General features: G+C 44.5%; 1 pseudogene; it reads right to left on the bottom strand.

The window, feature by feature from the left end:
• Positions 1–11,895: 11,895 nt before the first annotated feature.
• LOC142582158 (uncharacterized) lies at positions 11,896–19,650 on the bottom strand (annotated as a pseudogene).
• Positions 19,651–19,964: the final 314 nt, after the last annotated feature.

Raw genomic sequence — 19,964 nt, 5'->3', positions numbered from 1 at the left:
GCATAGCTTAAAAACCTTGATACAGTGTAGCTTAGTGCAAGTGAACTCAAGCGGTAAATTGCTTTGGAAGGATTTTACTCAAGCTTCGCGGCAAGCCACTAAGGCTAGCTCAGGGCTTCGGCCTCTTCCTCGTAAGGTCTTCGTCGACGATAATGCACCGTGGACAAAATCCTCACTAATCGCTTCAGGCGAAAACCATCAATAAAGTCTTTCGTGTGCTGCTGACTTTATTTAAGTACAATTTGCCTTGCAATTAATCAGCAGAAAACTAAAGTAATGTTTAACAGTCTCGAAAGAGAACAGCAGTTTACGACAGGTAGTAAGGCATTGGAAGTGCTAACGGAATACATCTACTTAGGACAGCTAGTGACTGCGGATCCGGATCATGAGACTGAAATAATCAGAAGAATAAGAATGGGCTGGGGTGCGTTTGGCAGGCATTCTCAGATCATGAACAGCAGGTTGCCATTATCCCTCAAGAGAAAAGTGTATAACAGCTGTGTCTTACCAGTACTCACGTACGGGGCAGAAACCTGGAGGCTTGCGAAAAGGGTTCTACTTAAATTGAGGACGACGCAACGAGCTATGAAAAGAATAATGATAGGTGTAACGTTAAGGGATAGGAAAAGAGCAGATTGGGTAAGGGAACAAACGCGAGTTAATGATATCTTAGTTGAAATCAAGAAAAAGAAATGGGCATGGCCAGGACACGTAATGAGGAGGGAAGATAAACCGATGGTCACTGATAGTTACGGAATGGATTCCAAGGGAAGGGAAGCGTAGCAGAGGGCGGCAGAAAGTTAGGTGGGCGGATGAGATTAAGAAGTTAGCAGGGACAACATGGCCACAATTAGTACATGACCGGGGTAGTTGGAGAAGTATGGGAGAGGCCTTTGCCCTGCAGTGGGCGTAACCAGGCTGATGATGATGATGATGATGATGATGATGATGATGATGATGATGATGATGATGATGATGATGATGATGATGATGATGATGATGACGACGACGACGACCGAAACTGACTGGAATTATGAACATTTCAAGAGTTTTTGTGAATATGGTTCGTGTTTTGTATGGAACCACGCAATAAAACAAGAAATGCTCCCTGAAAACTTTTAGTGTAACAAATATACGCCTTCAAGCTCATCATAGCTTTATTAAAGCAAGCAGTTTTAGCGGGGCTCTGCTATGCGCTTAAACTGACAATCATCGTCGATGATTTCTGCAAAAATTTCATTGCACAAACACAAACCTGTCCGCGTCATTCGAGCGCCCGTACAGCGGCCTCATTCATCTCATTAAGTACCATTATACCTCCGTCACTGTATGGGGAAGATACAGCTGAAAACGAAATTTATCCCGCTTAGTGAGTCAAAGTGCTAAGCTTCCTTCAGTGTAGCCACCCTCGAGCAGATCGTCATGACAACCACATGCGTAGCAACGAACGCTGGAGGAATCGCTCAAATAAACACACGGTCCTCGGATGAATGAGTCTAGATGTTGCGCAAACACGGCGAAAACATGTTCCGTATTCCTTTGATGCTTGATGTGTTTGACAAACTAGGCAAGCTTTGATGCGGGTACTGGCGTCAATCTTCAGCGACGATGAGCAGTTTAACGGGATTATACGCGACGATTTCATTACGTAGGATAAGCTCCAACAATCACTACAAACTAATTGGCGTCCAGAGAGAAAATAGTGGTAGGGCTGCACAAGGTTACCTTGCATGTGGGTTTTCCAATCAACTGCAAACTAATTAGCACCAGGTTTAGAAAAAGGTGCAAAAGGCGTCGCAATTTATTGTAGGTTAATGATTGCAATTTTCTATGTAAATATGCAACTCATTGTCTAATGTGTAGTGCTTGGGTCTGTACACTGTTTTACTTCACATCCCTTTGTAAAATCTTGCTATCTGCACTGCTCAACTCAGACCCGCATCTCCAACCCCGGTTCGTCCATATGGCCGAAGACGCCGCCAAAGCGCAAGGCCTGCCCGCCGTCTGAGAACGGGCCCTCCAATGCTTCTCCTCCCGAAACCCCATCTCGAACAAAATAAAGTTTGCTACAACTACTACTAAAGCAGAATTTTCATTTTGTGCACCAGTTTCAAAAATGACGCGATAAATACAAGGAAATGGTAACGATACCCCAGATACACATTAAGGAACGGAACTGCGTCAATATTTATATCAGCTAGACATATCAACGATAATAATAGGTAGTGTGTCAATATTACGCCTGTTAATCTTTTCCGAGAGCACAAGTACCAAAGTGCACTTTGAATGCCCAGATATTATTATTATTATTATTATTATTATTATTATTATTATTATTATTATTATTATTATTATTATTATTATTATTATTATTATGATAACTACATGGGCACTTCCGGCACATTTCTGCCGTCCCCGTAATGTTCCGTATAAAGTCCAAGGGTGATAGTGACGTATGCTACATGTGAGAGTGAAAGCGCGCGACCTTAAGCCGACAAACGCGGCTCAATCAAGCGCGTGCAAAGGAGGAAAGCGGTAAGGAAGCGCGCCGTCTTCCGTCGCGCGCAATGCACGGGAAGAAGGGAGGGAGGTTGGGGAATTCTACTCCCGATGGCTGGTGCGTATGGCACGGCCGCGCGTGCCCTATCTTAAAGGGGATCTGCAATGTCGGCTGAGTGCCCTGAGTGCTGATAAATATGTCAGCGCAGTGTTCTCGCAGCTTAGTGCGCGTTTAAGTGAGAAGCAACCAGAAGGTCAATCTGCTCAATGCACTCTTCCTCACGCCAGCGTTTTGGCAGCGAGTGTGCGCGGTCATCCAGTGAGATGCGGTCATGTTTGCTTGTGCGTGCGTGACACCGTGCTTCTTAATTTAGTAAGTCAGCGAATGTTTACGAGTTCAGACAGCCGATAAGACCACTGCCCTTACTCTGTATAGTTGTCTACTAATTTGCTATCGCACTCTATGCTTCGCCTTATTTATTATTATTATTATTATTATTATTATTATTATTATTATTATTATTATTATTATTATTCATGTTAATACAAATATCACAAATGGAGAAAGAATAGCAGGTTCGCAATGATCTCTTAAAGGAGACATCCCGGTAACGCGTTTGAAGAGGAGAGAAAGAAGAGTGGAAGAGAAAGAAATTAGACAAAATAGGAAAAAGAAGTCATAGAAGAGCGCATTAAAGCATTATAAGCATTCAGGGTGCAGTAAATATCACATTACCGTACACACACACACACACACACACACACACACACACACACACACACACACACACACACACACGCACGCACGCATATATATATATATATATATATATATAGTTTCTTCAAAGCTCAGCACGACGAACCTTTTGGAAATAAGACGTGTTTACATAACATTTTCGGCTGGTGGACCAGCCTTCGTGAGAGTAAAGCAACGTACTGTACTCTGCTGAAGGCTGGAAGGATTATATTCGATAGGGAATTAGCAAGCTTTCCTCCGCCTTTTTTTTTCATTTGTGTGTACATATCACCTATCAACGCATTAAGGTGCTCAGAACAAACAATACCCAGGAATCTTTGAAATCGCAGTGAAGTAGGGCGCAACGCGCATGTGAAATGTGGTTCCGCGGATCCGCATTTTGACTCGCACACGTGACGCTATTGAGCACAGGCTTTGTCGCACCACCGGCGCGTTTGCAAGCGCTCTGCTAAGCCTCCTCGGTTCGCTGTGAGATAGATCCGTACGAAAGGAAGAAATGGATGGCGACATACTCCCTAGGAGCGACGCTGTCGTCGGGTTCGTTCAAGGGTATTCTTTCCCTAACGGAATTCCGTCGGTGCCAGAGACCATGAAAAGGAGCAAGCAGACAAACGAAAAAGAAAGACCATTGTGCTTAGCGTGCTGGCGAACTGAGAACGCACGCGTTCTGCTCTTCGCAATTTTCCTCCAAGGATCGATACGGGCACCGGTGAGTGATGTTCCCTCAAAAACGGCTGGGCAGGTTGGTGTCCTCAACCTTTGGCGTTCACTGTGAGTGCCTTTGGGCCTGAATGCTCCCGTTTCTTTGCATGAACGAATCTTTGACCATCGAACCAAACTAAGAAAGAAGATAAGCGTTAAAAGAGCAGTGCTACGTGAAAAAGAAAGTGCAGAAAACGCAAGCTAAGAGTTAAGAGTTAAGAGAAAAACCAACACAAGCAGTTGTTCTTTTTCTTGCGCTCTGCTGCCTATTTTCGTGGTTTCTGGGTGCGAGCATTGCTACGCATTTAAAATGCAATCCTAGGCTGACTGTACATTCTAGGATGATTGCTGCGATGATTACACCTTAGACAGCGAGAACATCACATCGCTGACAATAAACAAAAGTGCTCTCCTTGCACTATGAAAAGGAGCTAAATATTGAATCCAATAACTTTTGAAAGCGACGAAATGAAAGCTATAGAAGTTTCATGACACTTTCACTGAGGGATAGACTATAAAATGAGGTGACATCCGAATAGATACTGCGCTGCAGGCATTGCAAGCGGCAGCTCTGCAAGTCTAACCCTGGCACTCTGAACAGACACTTACTTCGGCTATTTTACTCACTCAGGCAAGCAGGCAAAGGATACCCTGCCCTTCCTAAAGTATATATTTTAAACCTGCACTTTATTATGAGAACACTTAGTATTGATTCTTTCTAGTCGTCTAATGCACTTTTCGACATACTATTGTCACAAATCAGGCATTCACATGACTTAAATTTAAGCACTTGCTTTTTAATAAGCTTATAGCTGGAGCTTTGACGCTGTATTAGTGGAGCTCGATGCACTTTCGCTTTTGCCCCTAGGGACCACTTTTGCGGACGCCTTAGCTAAGAACTGAGTTGGAAAAGTATTGTAATGTGCCTTTCATTGCATTTTAGAATGCTGTAAGGCAGGCTGCGTGGTCACGAGCTAAGATTTCTTGATCGTGCCACTGCGCACAACTCGTCTTCGCTCGCTTGTCTAAACGCTGATATATAATAATATGGTACTCGTTTTATGCTTGGTATTGCAGTTGGAGAAACGGCGCTACGGTTTCCCGATGAAAAAATATCGCGAATTAATAAGAGCACCATGAACCATAACTGAAACTTGCAATAAAGTCAGTTTAAGAAACTCTGCTTAGAAAAGTGCAGCAAATGAATGGGAAGATGTGAAAGCATATCAACTTAGGAAGAATTTAGGCAACATTGGCTACTATTTTGAAACTAAGACTTGGCTACTCTGACTATGTGCACACACATCTCAGACATATTAAATGGAATAAAGCGTTAGAGTAGGCGCAGATCAGCCTACGGATGTTCGACATTATCACTTTATTAGTTTGAAACATTATTTAGAAATTTACGGCTGAGGGTGTTGTTCTCTTTCGCAGCTTCCACAAATTGAACAAGCTGGCTTTAGTTTAAAAAGGCTACATTCCGCTGGTGGAATCCCAGCGAATCTAGCATTTGCAGGGGCGCCAGAAAGGTGTAAGAATGTTTGGCTCAGAACTTGCAAATTGTGCATAATTAAGACCGTGAAACAAATTTAAGCGGCTATTATCATACACATTGGCCAAAGCCAATGTTAATTCGACATTCATTTTGCAAGTCATATTAAATTAGGTTTCATTTATCTCTTTGCGTTTTATTTCGTGCTTCCCTACAGAAGAGCACACAATTTCTCGTTCACCTCTACAGTGCCTGCACAAGTATACGACTTTGTGGGGTGTGACTGCTTGATATTTTTCTACGCTTTATCTTCTTAATGTTGCGTCTTTATGCGGGGCTGTTCCTTTACACTGAAAATAAAGTGTGGTACACGGCAAGACGGGTCGCGTGAACTAATGGCTTGTGGCTGCACCTCACTGCATGTGCCACCCGCCACCTTTGTTGATGCCACTGGAAGTGCCGGAGGTTTCGGGTAGGCTGGTCAGTGAGATCCTTATAAGAGGCGGGAGAATATAAAGACCGAATAAATTGCAGTTCAGTCGTACAGAAATCAGGCGTGACTACTGCCTCGGGCACCTTAGCAGGGTGGCTTCAAACTTCGCAGTGGACCTTCTGTTGCTATAGAAGGCACAAATGTTACGAACAAAGTAATGCAATACTTGATAGGCCAGTAAAGTAGCCCGTTCCTGGCATGACCGATCTCACAAGAGCGTGCCAGGGCTCGGGAGAGCTCTGTTCATGCAGCCCTGGTTAACACTACCCCAAACTGATGCGCACAAATTACAGGCGACAAATTGTAGACAGGAGATTGATAAAATTTAGTACTACCGCCACGACATAAGCTTCCTCATGTCATGGCTATGTCATACATAAATCTTAATTAGCAGTGTGCGTGAGGACAAGGCTACTGGGGTCGTTAAGTGAGCTACGAAACGAGGCTTCGTTCATTTGCCTTCTGTTTTTCAACGTGGGAAAGATGAACCCTGAAAGACAGCATGCGGAACACAGTTCAATACCATGTGTTCCCATTGAAAGCCTTTGAAACACGAATCAGGACACGAGTGCTATCCCTGCACGTGTAGTCATCTATTATTCTACATTCGTGAAGAAGCTGGACGAAGTGAAGGCGACAGACACAGTTGCCTTGGTGTAGTCTACATTTCGACCCGAGTTTTGCGTTATTCAATCTCCTTCAACATGCAGAAACAAACTCAGCTCAGCACGCTCATGCAGTTCTATATTGTGCTAGTTCGATTCTTAACAAGTGCTGAAGAAGAAACGCGGAGCAAGTTGTACAATCATCTGTTTGGCAGAAAGCGAGTACCGTTGCTTATAGGATTAGTGTGTCAGTGGATTATGCTTCTGCTACAGAAACCAGCAAGCAGGCTAATGACAATCATCTGTATTCAGAAGGTAGTTCATATGCTACAGCGGTTTGTAAAAACAGTCGCTGACCAATCATTATAGTTAGCCTAACACTGGCTATGCGCCAGCCCAATATTACAAGACGTTATTACTTTAGGTTATTCTATTAGGTATTACGATTAGCTTTATTCAGCCTTATCTCTTCTTAATAACTTAGCCGCATGTGAATTTGCTTCTCTGCGACATAGTTAGACATTGAAATGTGATCTCTGTACCACGAGCCTTGCCCTGCCGATGATTTGTATAGTGTTCAACTTTAAACAACAAGTCGATTTTACGAACGTTCTGACGCTCTATACTTTAACGAATATTAATTAGAACTGCCTTATGCAATGAGTAAGCGCGGCTTGAAATAAATGAAAACACTCCTTAGCTGTTTTTGCTACAGAGAACAGTAAAATTGCTTGGTCTTGTACTCTATGACGTCGCCTTGGTATGAGTGCGTATTCGAGATAATGTCATAGTAGACGTCAAAGCGCGCAACTGGACTCTCCAGAGGCAAACTTTATATAAATCGAGATTGTGCGCAAATTAAAAACAATTAAAAGCTCTTAAGAACTTTACTTCTCAGATATTGACATAGTGGTAGCAGTAAAGAAAGAGAAATGCCTGTAAGAATCCTGAGAGTTAAGAAAATCAGCAACGGTGCTCTGAAAATTATATTTCAAGAGGAAACTGGCAGGCGAAAATGTCGATCCAATCATAATCGGAGCGGCAATCCCGGCCATAATTATACATCTGCAATCAACAAAAGAGATATGGAGAGACTATGTCATTGGGGTTTGTACCTCCGGTTAATCAGAGGCTAACCAGCGTACGTCCCGAGAATATACTATAAATTAGCCACCTCACTTAAGCGTAACCTAGCTGTTTCGCAAAGACAAACACTCTTGCATGCTTTAGGAGCGACCGTTCATTGTTTCTGCAGATTCGCAGCCCGTTCCTGAAAGAAATGTTGCTGTACAGCGGTTGTACACTGTAATTATCGCCTTCTTACAAAACACAGTTTCTCTCCGGCTTTGTCTCCAATTGTTGTTCTGGAATTTAGATCGCTACGATTCTACATTTAAGCTGAAGCATCGCATATGTGATTTCACTCGGTGGCGGTATATTCGCCCCCAGCCTTTTTTTCTTGCGTTATAATTTTTAACTCATTGGGAAAATTGACAGGCGCCACTTAACTGGGCATTACGTTTATTTCTTGAAGCTGTAGTTTAATATGGTAGTGTTTCATATAATGTTGAAAGCGTTTGTTTCTTTGTGTGTAGTGATGTCATTAAGTTCGCTATATATATATATATATATATATATATATTACTGTTTGAAATGACTTGTCTCTTACTTCCAGGTATCAGCGTGAGCGTGTTAGTGCAGCAATTGATATAATATAGTGTTACAACCCAAGCAATGCGAAATCATGCGGTCAGTTTTTTATTACTTGCTTAATATTGCAAACATGTTGAAGGCATTAAAGTTTTAGTTGAGTTACCTACATTTTTCTCGTGTTACTGACGAATCACGGAAATGCATGTAGCCCCTAGGAAGTTAGGTACACGTGTATGAATGTATCGAGTCCACACGGAGCACTTAATCGGGTACTAACAGCATTGGTATTTTAAAAATAGACATAGGCTATATAGATCCTGCTTGTAAGACATGCACGTCATAAGGCTGTCACATAGTACTTAAATCAAAGAATACGCACATACTGGAATAATACATCCATAAACAATCACCGTGTTCTCGTGATCTAACGTCGATTGATTCGTAACCACCACCATAGTCTAAAAAATGCGCTGCCCTTTACACGATAGGCATAATTATTTTGTTGCGGAATCTCCTCATGCTGGCTGTTATGAAAGAGTTTATGGGCAGATGATAAAAATATTAAAATTAAATTTACGGCTAACTTCCATCAATAAATGTGATGCTGACTTGTTCCGCGAATGTGACTAAAGAAGTCCAAAAATTTACATTGAATAATTGAACGTCTCCTTTGTTTTACAGGCAGTACTGTTTTACCAATCGCCATTATCCAGACCCCTTCAACGAAAAATGTAACCTTAAATGACACGTCAAGCGGCTGACACCATGGTGCTGCCTCACATTCCTCCACCGACGTTTAATAGCCCACTTTTCAATTCTACAGCTTTGCCACTAACACGTCCTCCGTCATTGCCTCACCCACCCACCTTACCCCATCTCCCCTTTAGAAGAACCGTACCAATATATACTACGCCGAAGAAAGCATACGCCACCTTGAAAAAGACAAGTCCACTTGTCCAAACGTCTGCTCCAACTTTTACCTCGTTCTTGTTTTGCTCATCATCGTATAAGTTATTTGCACTGGTTTAGTTATATAACGAGAAAAATGCTTAAACATATAGGTTGCACGCGTGGAACTGATTCACACCGATGCGCCCACGCAAAGAAAAGTTTCACTTTTGTTTCCACAGTAGCACAGGTAAAAAATATCATTAGCAGTTTTGGCACTTCAAAGACAATGAGTATGATTTTTTCCAGACACACTAAAAGACGTAGTATTTGTACTTTGCATTCGAATATGCGAAAAATATCTGCATAAAGCAGTTTGTAGAAACAAGCTCCATTGCAAAAGTACAAATTTTTGGCATGCATACTATAGATTGTGCTGCACTAAGAAACACAGTTTCAAGTTCTTAAAACTGCAAATAGTACTACTGCTCATGAAACTAAGCAAGAACTACAAGATATTCCATCCTTTCGCCATCGGTCTATTGCTTTCGCGCGCAGCGTCAGAATAGAACGGCTTTTTCTATCAAATTGTTTGAATCACTTGTCCCTTCAAGCTTCCAGAATAACGTCACGCATAACCTTATTCACTGACTGATATCATGTGACAATATTCTCACCCATCCTAACAGCACAGGGTAAATAAAACAATCTGTAGTCATGGTATATATTTCTCCTGCACAAAATAGGCAATGACAGCACCGATTTCTTTTTGGAGCAGCATGGTTCCGCCAGCAGGTCTACAATTCTTGCAATGGCTTTAACGATAAAACTCCAAAATTAGGTTGCCGCAGTTTCCACAACTGCGAGTGAACAGCACAGGGGATATTTCAAACATGGACAGAGCTTTCCTAAGAATCGGTTTGCGTGCTCATTCCGTGTAGAGGGGCGCTTAATTGAAATGGAAGCGGCCGAGCATGCAGTCTGAGGGCATTGCAATGTTTTCTAACTGCATATTGTTGTACGGGTACGCAGTCTCAAACTCTAGGGCCAGCCGCATTAGGGTCTAGAATTTCGAAAATCCCTGATAGACAACGTAGCCATGATCCTAGACTGCATGCTCCTGCAATCAAATTTTGGACAATCTTTTTGTATATTGAGGCAGCAGCCCGAAATTTGAGGCCGTTTTGGAGGCATCCAAACACATCAGGAAAGAAAACATGTCCCTATTATGAAACCCTGAACAGCGTTATGTGCACAGAAACATTCATGATCAGACACTAGAGCGACAGCGTACCCTTAGTAGACAGTTTTAGCCTCACGTACGTAAAGGCTTTGCGTACGTAGAGCTCTTACGTGTGAGTAGTGCGCCTGCGCAGAACGCAACGGGTCTGCGTGAGTCTCACGGACGTACGTGAGACTCAAAAGTTTGCGTGCGTTTCTTGCGCACGTAGAGAGCTCCTCGCGGTTGTCTCGCGAGATCTCGAACAAGCGAGAGCATCATTGCAAAATGGCAGCCAAACACGCCAAGCTATAGCGCCGCGCCTTCGTTTTTCCAAAAACGACGACTTGGATTTGTTGCGAGACGTAAAGGAGCGCAACCCTTTCGAGGACAACATGTGGTATAGAGTGCGGGGGACGGAAATTGCAGTGCGCCTGTCAAATGCGAGACAAAAGTCGTTCAGCAGCTACACCGTGCGCGACCGCACGGACCTACTGCTCGCGACACAGTCGCAGAGGGATAGGAGAAGCCTCCACAGGTAAGTCACTTTGTCGTTTCACTTTAGTGCACAGCGCGATATAAACAGGAACAGCCAGTAAAACTTTTCTTTTTCTTGGTGCCAAATCTTAGGTCCGGAACCGTGGAAGAATACTCGGAGCTGGACCATCTTCTTGAAGAACTATTGAACATCGCCAAAGAAAATGGTTATAAAATACGACTTATCAAGAAGGTGCCCGTGAGCTCTAGCAGCTTAAGCGCATCCACTGTCGCAAGAAGCTCAGTGGCACTTGCGAGGGACGTCACAGTGGAGGTGTATGCGGCAAGGGGCCCCGGCAGCCCTGCTGATTCAGGTGCAGAATGTAAGTCAGTGCGATCACATTTTTGTGGCATCAGCTTTTCCTTCCTCAGCGTCTTTGCTGTCAACACATTTGCATCGTACATAACTCTTTTTGTTGCTACGATTTCAGGCGCTGGCGGAGCGACAGCGACCCAACTGTTCGCGGAAACCTTAAACTGCTGCGGTGATGAGGACACCGCCCGGAGGAACATTCACTGCCGGAGTTCAGCACGGCCGACGATGTGCCTGAGCTAAGCCCAAGTTCGCACAGAAACAGCAGTCAAGCGTCTTCGCTGGAAAGCAGTAGCAGCCCGCCAACAAGTGCGTGTCCGGCAGTGCAAGACGACGTTGCTCAGTCGCAACCAGCTAGGAGCGAGCCCACACGCGGCACCGGTGAAGTACATTTCTTTAAATTAGCCAGTTCATCTTAATAAGCCGCCCGTATTTCATGGCTCGTGTCTACTTCTAATTTAGTGCCCCCCATGTTGACTACAGCAAATTCTCTTTATGAAACAAACTGACACAAGCTGCAGCTCAAAAGGGAGCTTCTCATTAAGTACTTGAAGAGATGCTCGTAAAAGATGTGTGGCAGTTAGGATAGTGGCAGCTTTATACACCTGAGACACTTGATCGAGAAGCAATTTCTGATTCTTTTTAAAATCTAGGAAGGCGAATTCAGCATCAACCTTTCCAAAGCCCCACTCAACAGACTGACGAACACGACTTATGCTGTACTTGAATGCCAGCTATGTGGGCGTCAAGGAAGAGCCGCCATAAGGCTTCATTAGGAGCGGTTTCAAGGGGCAGGCCGAATCACCGTACATGACGAAGTGATGGGGCCCCATCACCTTCCCCAGTTTTTCATAGAGGCCACTGTATTTGAGTATCCCTGCGATAAAAAAAAGAGTTCAATTGACTCACATAACGGGAAAATGAACATCAGATACGTTAAAATTAACACACCAGCTGAACATTTATGTTGCATACATTAAATATTTTCTGCAGACTCAACATAGCCATCCAAAAAGTATCTTGAAATGTACGTGGAAGACCATTTTAGACAAATCGAAGTGTAAATGAGGACAAAAGGCGTAAGGTTAGCACTAGAGCTTTTTCTGTCCGTGCTTTGCTTTCTAAGCCGTCATGAAGTTGGTAAATTTATAATGTGATGGAAGTAAGCACTGTCCAAATTCTTCCACAGTGCAATAAGTATGTTCATGTTTATGCATCTGTATCTCATCTGTATGGAGGCGAAATGTTATTTTTTTCACATAGGACACCAGACACCCTACCTACACCATGCCGCGTTCCAGGATATGGACCATCAAGCTGACTGACATACAATGCCATTCGCACACATCACCGACAGGTACTTCACCACATGCATCCGCTTGCGACCGGAGAAATAGTCGTGCTGGTACCTTTTGGGCCCGCATATAGGGCGTGCCGTACCATCGATGAATGCCCAGCAGTTTGTCAGCGCTGCTCCACGGTTGTGGATGGCCTGCCAGATGACAAAATGAAACGAGCTCAAAACACAGGTTTTAGTTAAGATGGAAAATAGGACTATTAGTTTCCTTTAGGTAGCTCCCTTACATAAAGCCATGTGTCCTAGATGACATCACCCAACACACTTATGTGTCCGTAATCTGTAGAAAGAGTATGTAGCTTGAAATAGACACCAACATGCAATGTTAGATATATTTGATATGCCTACTCTACGTGAAACTTGCCGAGGTGAAATATTCAGCCCAAAAACAGAACAGCAAGATTTCGGGGTCAAAATCAAGTTTTGAAGGGGAAGTTGCTTCTGCATGAAAGTTGACTGCTGTGTAGATGCCTCATATCAATTTTTGTACTCGCAACACCGCCGCTTCGCGAGGTTATTGTTTGCTCCACAATTTATCCCGACACATGTCAACGGCAGTTTGCGGGGCATTGGTTCTACATTTCGAGTTTCCAGTTTCCATTTACCGCTGGCAATTTAGTCCTCGCATAATAAATAATAATAAAAAGCGAAGAGGCGGGATACTGTACAGTGAGCAGGAAAATATGCATTGCGGAGAGAGGCAGCAAAAACAGCTATTCGCGGTTTCGTCCAGCACTGCCGCGAAAGTAAAAGGACACAGTTAACTTACACTTGCAAACTCTCCAGGGTCGGAAGGGGAGAGCCAGTCGTTGTTGTTGCAGTCATTAAGCAGGTGCTGTAACTCGCTTGCGATGTGGCAAATCACCTGTGATACCACACTCGACATCACCGATGAATGCCTGCCAAATATGGCTTGGATATCGCACCACCCGTTCGGGTAAGCAAGGCGTCGTAAGGTGATGCATAACGCCTCCCGACCTGGCAAGGTCACGTCTTGCGCACTCTTCACCGTCTCCGGTACCACAAGTGCACAAAACCAGTCATTAAAATCCTTTTTTTTTAAACCTAACCTGCTGCTTCAACAGTAAGGCCCATATACTCTCGATGTCGAGCAGTCCACGATGCGACCGGTAGAGCAACAGCTCCGACTCTCTCTTGCGCTTGAAGTAGTACTCCACGTCGTTCAGCGAACATTTCAAAAGCTCCCGCTCCGCTCTTGTCCTCAGGAGGCCGTCAATCTCATTTCACGACAACGCTGACAGCAGATAATGGTTTCATAAAGCACTTCTAGGCATTGCGAAGCTCCGATCGGCGCAAGAACACACTTTTACGTGTTTCGCGCGCCAATCCGACTTGACTGGCTTGACTTTAGAATTTGTCTTGGATGTCAATGGCTACAGCAGTGTTTACACGTGGCGATAGATGGCGCGGAGAAGCATGCACGAGCAATTTTAGGTTATTGCAATACGTCCACACATTCGGTTTTAGCATGCGTCGTGTACGTGTAGCTAAAAGCGTTTCAGGCACATTGCGTGTATCGTACGTAGAACTTTCACGCTTGCGTGCGTGAAATTTCTGGGTACGTGTAACTAAAACTGTCTAGTATCGGAATAGGGCAGTAAGGAGCAGAATCCGAGCCGAATTTGTCCTCGCATAGAAAAGTAATACCTCCCAGTAAAACATCGCCGCAGTGTTGAGAAAGCCTATTATAACATGAACTGCGCTTACAGGGCTGACACGTGTCTAGGCGGATGTACAGCTCCCATACTTTCTTACCACTTATCTTATAGAAATAGAGGGAAAACGCAAGTTTAAATTGGTTGGACAATATGGCTTCGAAGGTGAGTAAAACAACGGATGAGCAGTACAGTAGGCCATCAAAACTATTTGATCGTTAAATTAAAAAGCGTGGAAGAAACACTACATGATGGAGAAAAGCCAAGGTCAGTTGAGCCCGTATGTGTTGTGAATGCGAAAGCGTTAACGTCCAATTGAATGCCGCTGAGCAGTCCCTCGAGTCTTGTGCTGCGAGTAACGTATTATAGAGGTACGTGCTCTCCGAGCCAACAAGCAGCAGTAGCCTACGGTGCCAGCGCCACATGCTAACAAAGTCCTGCGCGACGAAAGATTGAGTAAGCAACAGCAGCTACCAAGACTGGCAGGCGCGCACAGCAGCTAAGCGCACTGGGGGTGACAGGGATACCGACCATTCACCGGCTTCCGAGAGCGAGAGCGAGGATGACCGGATGACGCGGCGTCGCGGCGATGCCCTCTCCCCTCACACAACACTTGGCATTGCACTGCGCGGAAGGTGTTCCCTTTCGCCCACTTTGCTCCGTCGAGGTGCGCTTGAGAAGCGGCGTCGCAGCCGATGGGAATTTAGGTGCCGTTATTTAGCGCAACAGACGCCGCCGTCTTTTTTGCTCAAAGAGCCATTTGATGCATTCACAGAGAAATAAAGCACCTTTGCCTTGTAACTTGCTGAAAGTGTTGTATGTCCCTAAACTATATATCTGCTGTAGCACAGGACAAAGCTATTCTTAGAAGTACGTGCAAAGGGAAGAAAAAGAATAAAAAATACTGGTTGCACAGTGGCGTTAACCTGGTTCCTACAGCCTCCCGATCCTAGTGGACTCTTCGGTACTGTGTAACTCTCAATCGGCTAAGACAAAGCTGAAGACGGTGCATCTAGACTAATGCATTGCTTGCAAGGTAACTTATAGCACAATCGATGGTCAGGTACCACCGCTAACGGAACCCTTGTTGCTGTGAAAGTGGTGCATGTGCTCTTCATTTGAAATCAAAGGCAGTGGCGGCAGCGTGGACATCGCATCGGGCCGTCATGCTCCAGCAAAGCGTGTCGTTCCTCATTTTGTGAATCATTAGGCAATACGCGTAAGGCTGCTGCAACATTTGTCGTGCTGCTCCGTCGTCCATTTGTTCTCCCTCTCCTTTACCGCGTCTGCATGAGCTGTCTCGCACCTATGGTGCAGCATTACACATGCCGGATGGTAGCATCCGGCATTGTGGATGCTCGCATAAATATTGTGTGCCTTGATGTCCTGAAAAGGGGAGAGCGAGGGGAATTACGCATACTTTAACCAGTTTAGTGTTGCATACATTTCCTGCCCTTTTGTTGCATCTCTCATTATCCTTAGTCACCTCATTAAATCAATTGAAAGACGAAAGTTCACAGTGAGATCTACAACTACTTTCATCCAGCGTCAATCAAACTCGTCGTCCGCCACTTAACCTCTTTACATTATCACATCGGCCGTCATCACCTTCGTTTGTCATGTTTATTGTCTATGTTGCAATACGCAATATGGCAAAATACTATTACTTTTCAATTTGTGTTGCATATCTACTCTAACTACAGCCGTATCAGCTAACATCAAGTACAACACCGTATAGTCGAGTTTGGTGTCTTATAATCTTGTTTCTGTTGCGCTTCAATGCGGCGACGAGAATTCCTTGGACGTTTCCCACGAGAGAGTCCTTTCATCTTCGCACATCCAGACAGCGCCTGGGCCAGACATAGACTATGACGCGCAAACAAAGGAGCTAACTTCTAGGTGACAACAATCGCCGTCCCCCGTAGAAGCAGTAAAGACCGCGACGACCACTATATCTGAAGGTTACCATGACAAGCTGAACTAATTGACGAAACGGGCCAACGTCGAAGGCTACCCTGAAAACAGCGCCAACTTGAGTTTCTCAGATTGTGACGTGGCGGCCTCATTTGTGGGGTGGAGGGTGCGACATAGGTGGCAGAGTACGGCGGAACGGTGAGTCAACATGGGAGGGATATTTCAACCGATTCGACGATTGTTCTTGGCCTAGATAGAGTCCTCAGATTCCCTAGTCTAATCTCCCAGGGGAGGTGACTGCATTAAAAGCGGAGGCGTTTGGTGCGTAAGATGGCTAACGAGTCCTACGGTGAACTCGGACATTCGATGAGCGCCTACATAGTGTAGGCTTCCGTATCTGGGGCCACTGTAAATAACGTAAAATTACTCCTTTTCCTTTGTTCCCACTACAGGACGTACTCATCAATGTGGCTGGTGGATACCTGGCTACCACAGATACCCAGCTACCACAGTTCCTTCCCGCATCTTCATGTTAAACTCATAGTTGTTATGTTTGCATGCTCCTTCGTTTATATATTCTGGTAACTAAAACATTTGCACGTCATACCCATGAGTAATTACAAATGAACAACTTATATGAAGTCTCGAAGCAAAGATTTACACGTCTATCGACGTAGCAGCATGTGCACTCTTTGTTGGTTTGAGACGGGTAACAATCGGTAGTCGTGTCTTCTCATCAAAAACAAGGAGATTGAGGCACGGTAGAAAAAAAAAAATGGCTGTGGCTTAGCTAAGGTTAAGCCCAGGATGCGAAGCATACTAGCCTTTATTTTAACGCGACAGCGTTAAGGAGCTCGTGTCGCAGAAAAGCCGGTGTCGTCGGCGTCGGCTCAGGCGTCGGCTCAGACGTGCGTCGCTTGCTCAGGCGCACATTTCGTTGTCGCGCCGAACGCTGCGTTGCTCGACGCTCACCGCGTCCGATGCGGAGCGCGTGGTCGCTGCGCCGTAGCCCATTGTCTTACACCCCTTGGCGGGTCGACGGGAACGCTGTCGCGTTCCACTCTTGAAGGCGAAGCTTAAAAAAACGTCCGCTTTGCAGCTGTTATGACGTCATATGGTAGCTACGCGGCCGCGCGCGGCGCAGCAAGGAAGAGCGTGGTTGTGCGGCTAGTATGCTTCGCATAAAAAATACGGAAAGCCTAGCGGGCGATATCAGCCGTCCGATTCATCGAAGTAAAATTGTAAAACTGCGCCTCACTAGGAGACATATAATTCTCACAAACATTACTCAAGTTTGTTATTATTTTCTTGTCCAGCCCTTGGTAAATGGAATTTCCACGTTTCTCCTTTCATTAGTTGTTCTTGTTGCGCTTTTGCTTACACTTTGCAGCGTGGTTGTGCGGCTAGTATGCTTCGCATAAAAAATACGGAAAGCCTAGCGGGCGATATCAGCCGTCCAATTCATCGAAGTAAAATTGTAAAACTGCGCCTCACTAGGACACATATAATTCTCGCAAACATTACTCAAGTTCGTTATTATTTTCTTGTCCAGGCCTTGGTAAATGGAATTTCCACGTTCTCCTTTCATTAGTTGTTCTTGTTGCGCTTTTGCTTACACTTTGCAGCGTGGTTGTGCGGCTAGTATGCTTCGCATAAAAAATACGGAAAGCCTAGCGGGCGATATCAGCCGTCCAATTCATCGAAGTAAAATTGTAAAACTGCGCCTCACTAGGACACATATAATTCTCACAAACATTACTGAAGTTCGTTATTACTTTCTTGTCCAGGCCTTGGTAAATGGAATTTCCACGTTTCTCCTTTCATTAGTTGTTCTTGTTGCGCTTTTGCTGACACTTTGCAGCACTCCGCCGCGAGCAGACGTGTGCCAGTAAATATGGAAGCTGAAAATGGTAGCTATGAAATGATTCGCTTCGTGCGCTTAAAGAGCCGCGTTCAAAATTTTCCATGCTGAATTTTCACACAAACTACACTTACATAATATCACGCTTTTGAAATGAATGTATGCAGATATTATGGAAGAGCAGAAATCATACAATCAGAAATATTGGTCTTTTGTGAATGCTTTGCTAAACGTACACTTTTACAATTATGAATAATGCATTCCCCTGGTGGGGAAACTGATTCCTAAATCTAAGGAGACAGCTATGCCCTAAATACTATTGTTCATATGGAATGTTATCTTGAACAATATGCTACGACAAGAAAGTCCAAGAAATAAAAAGAATTTATTCATTGAATTGTAGGCGGTAGCTTCCCAAAGCAACGCCGGGGCTGACAGAGACACCTTGGCGAGAGGCTCCGTATTACTGTGATTACTTGTGTTTCTTTAACGTTTTCTTTTATCTAAGCAGACGAGCGTTTCCGCATACCACACGCATCAAAATGCAGTCGTCGACATCTGGAATCACGCCCATGACCTCGCACTCAGCAGCAGCATGTCATAGAGACTAAGCCACCACGGCGCATCGAGTAAAGGGAATAATGTTGGCGGCAAATTGGAGTCTTAACATTTTCCCTCGTTTAAATGAAAACACGCCATTTTAGCTACGTCGTTGTATTCAATAATTTTACTCGTCCAGTCCGCTTTGACAACGTTAGAGGAACCTTCGTATTTCGTTAAACACGGAATCGAAAGGGACATCGTCAAATGTGGGCAATGAGAAAACTATCATGTGTCTATGCAAAGTTCTCAAAGAAAGGGAACGCTTTAGAGGCTAGTGGAACCGAATGTCGCCTTAGTATGCAGCGCGGTCTATTCACTTCCGCCCCACGAAATATGAAATCGCGGGCTCTCTACAGACTGCACAACGATTCTTCTTTTCAGACAAAGAAGGCTGGATAGGAGTTCAGGAAAGAATGGGCATAGCTCCCGGTCAAGTCAGCCACGTTCATACAATGAAATCGCTCGCGCTGGAAATGCCTGCAGCAACGAAAAAGGAGAAAACAAAAGATGGTCCGGAAGCACTTACGAATAACTTGTTTTTCTTTAAATGCCAACTTTAATCAATCAGCCAGCATGTTCTTGTACTTTCGTTCATTTTTATCTTGTTTGTCTACCTTTATTTCTTCGGAGATGGTGGAGAGGTAATCCCTCCCAAATCTAATTTTAAATAAAGAAATTAAAATATGGGGTTTCACGTTCCAAAACCACTTTCTGATTATGAGGCACGCCGTAGTAGGGGACTGCGCAAATCTAGGCCAACTGGGGTTTTTATCGTGCACCTAAATCAAAGAACACGGATGTTTTCGCATTTCGCGTCCATAGAAATGCGGGCGCAGTGGCTGGGATTCGGTCCGCAACCTCGTGCTCAGCAGCCCAACGCCATAGCCACTAAGCAACCACGGCGGCTTCAAATCTAATTTTACTGCCACAAGTAAAACAAAAAACGCCAGACTAAAAACGCGTTTCAATGGTTGCCTTGTAAACTGTTTGGTCGTTTCGTCGGATAATGAAAATTCGAAACAAGAGGACGCACACATACCGTGGCGCTGCCAAGGCCCTCCTTTTCAGCGAGCGCCATCGCGGAGCACATATAGTGCTAACTTCCTTACGTAAAGTTGTAGAGTGCAATCACGTTTCGCACTGTTTGAGGCATTTTTTATTGGGTCATTTCAGTGGCTATTCTGTTACTTTGATGTTAAAATGGTGGTGGCGAGTTGTAGCAACATGCGGGTTTAGCAAGCAAGCAATTGCTCCTCCCGAGCGCATATTATAGAATAAACTGGTGTTCCACCACATGTCCATCAGACCAGTCTCTCTTGAGAATGCGATGAGGAGGGGTGAAATTCTTTGCGGTCTATAACTGGTCGTTCTGGGAACTCAAGGTGTTGCAGG

This window comes from Dermacentor variabilis, chromosome 5 (genome assembly GCF_050947875.1).
Source record: "Dermacentor variabilis isolate Ectoservices chromosome 5, ASM5094787v1, whole genome shotgun sequence".
NCBI lineage: Eukaryota > Metazoa > Arthropoda > Arachnida > Ixodida > Ixodidae > Dermacentor > Dermacentor variabilis.
This window is presented reverse-complemented; position numbering and strand designations above follow the sequence as displayed.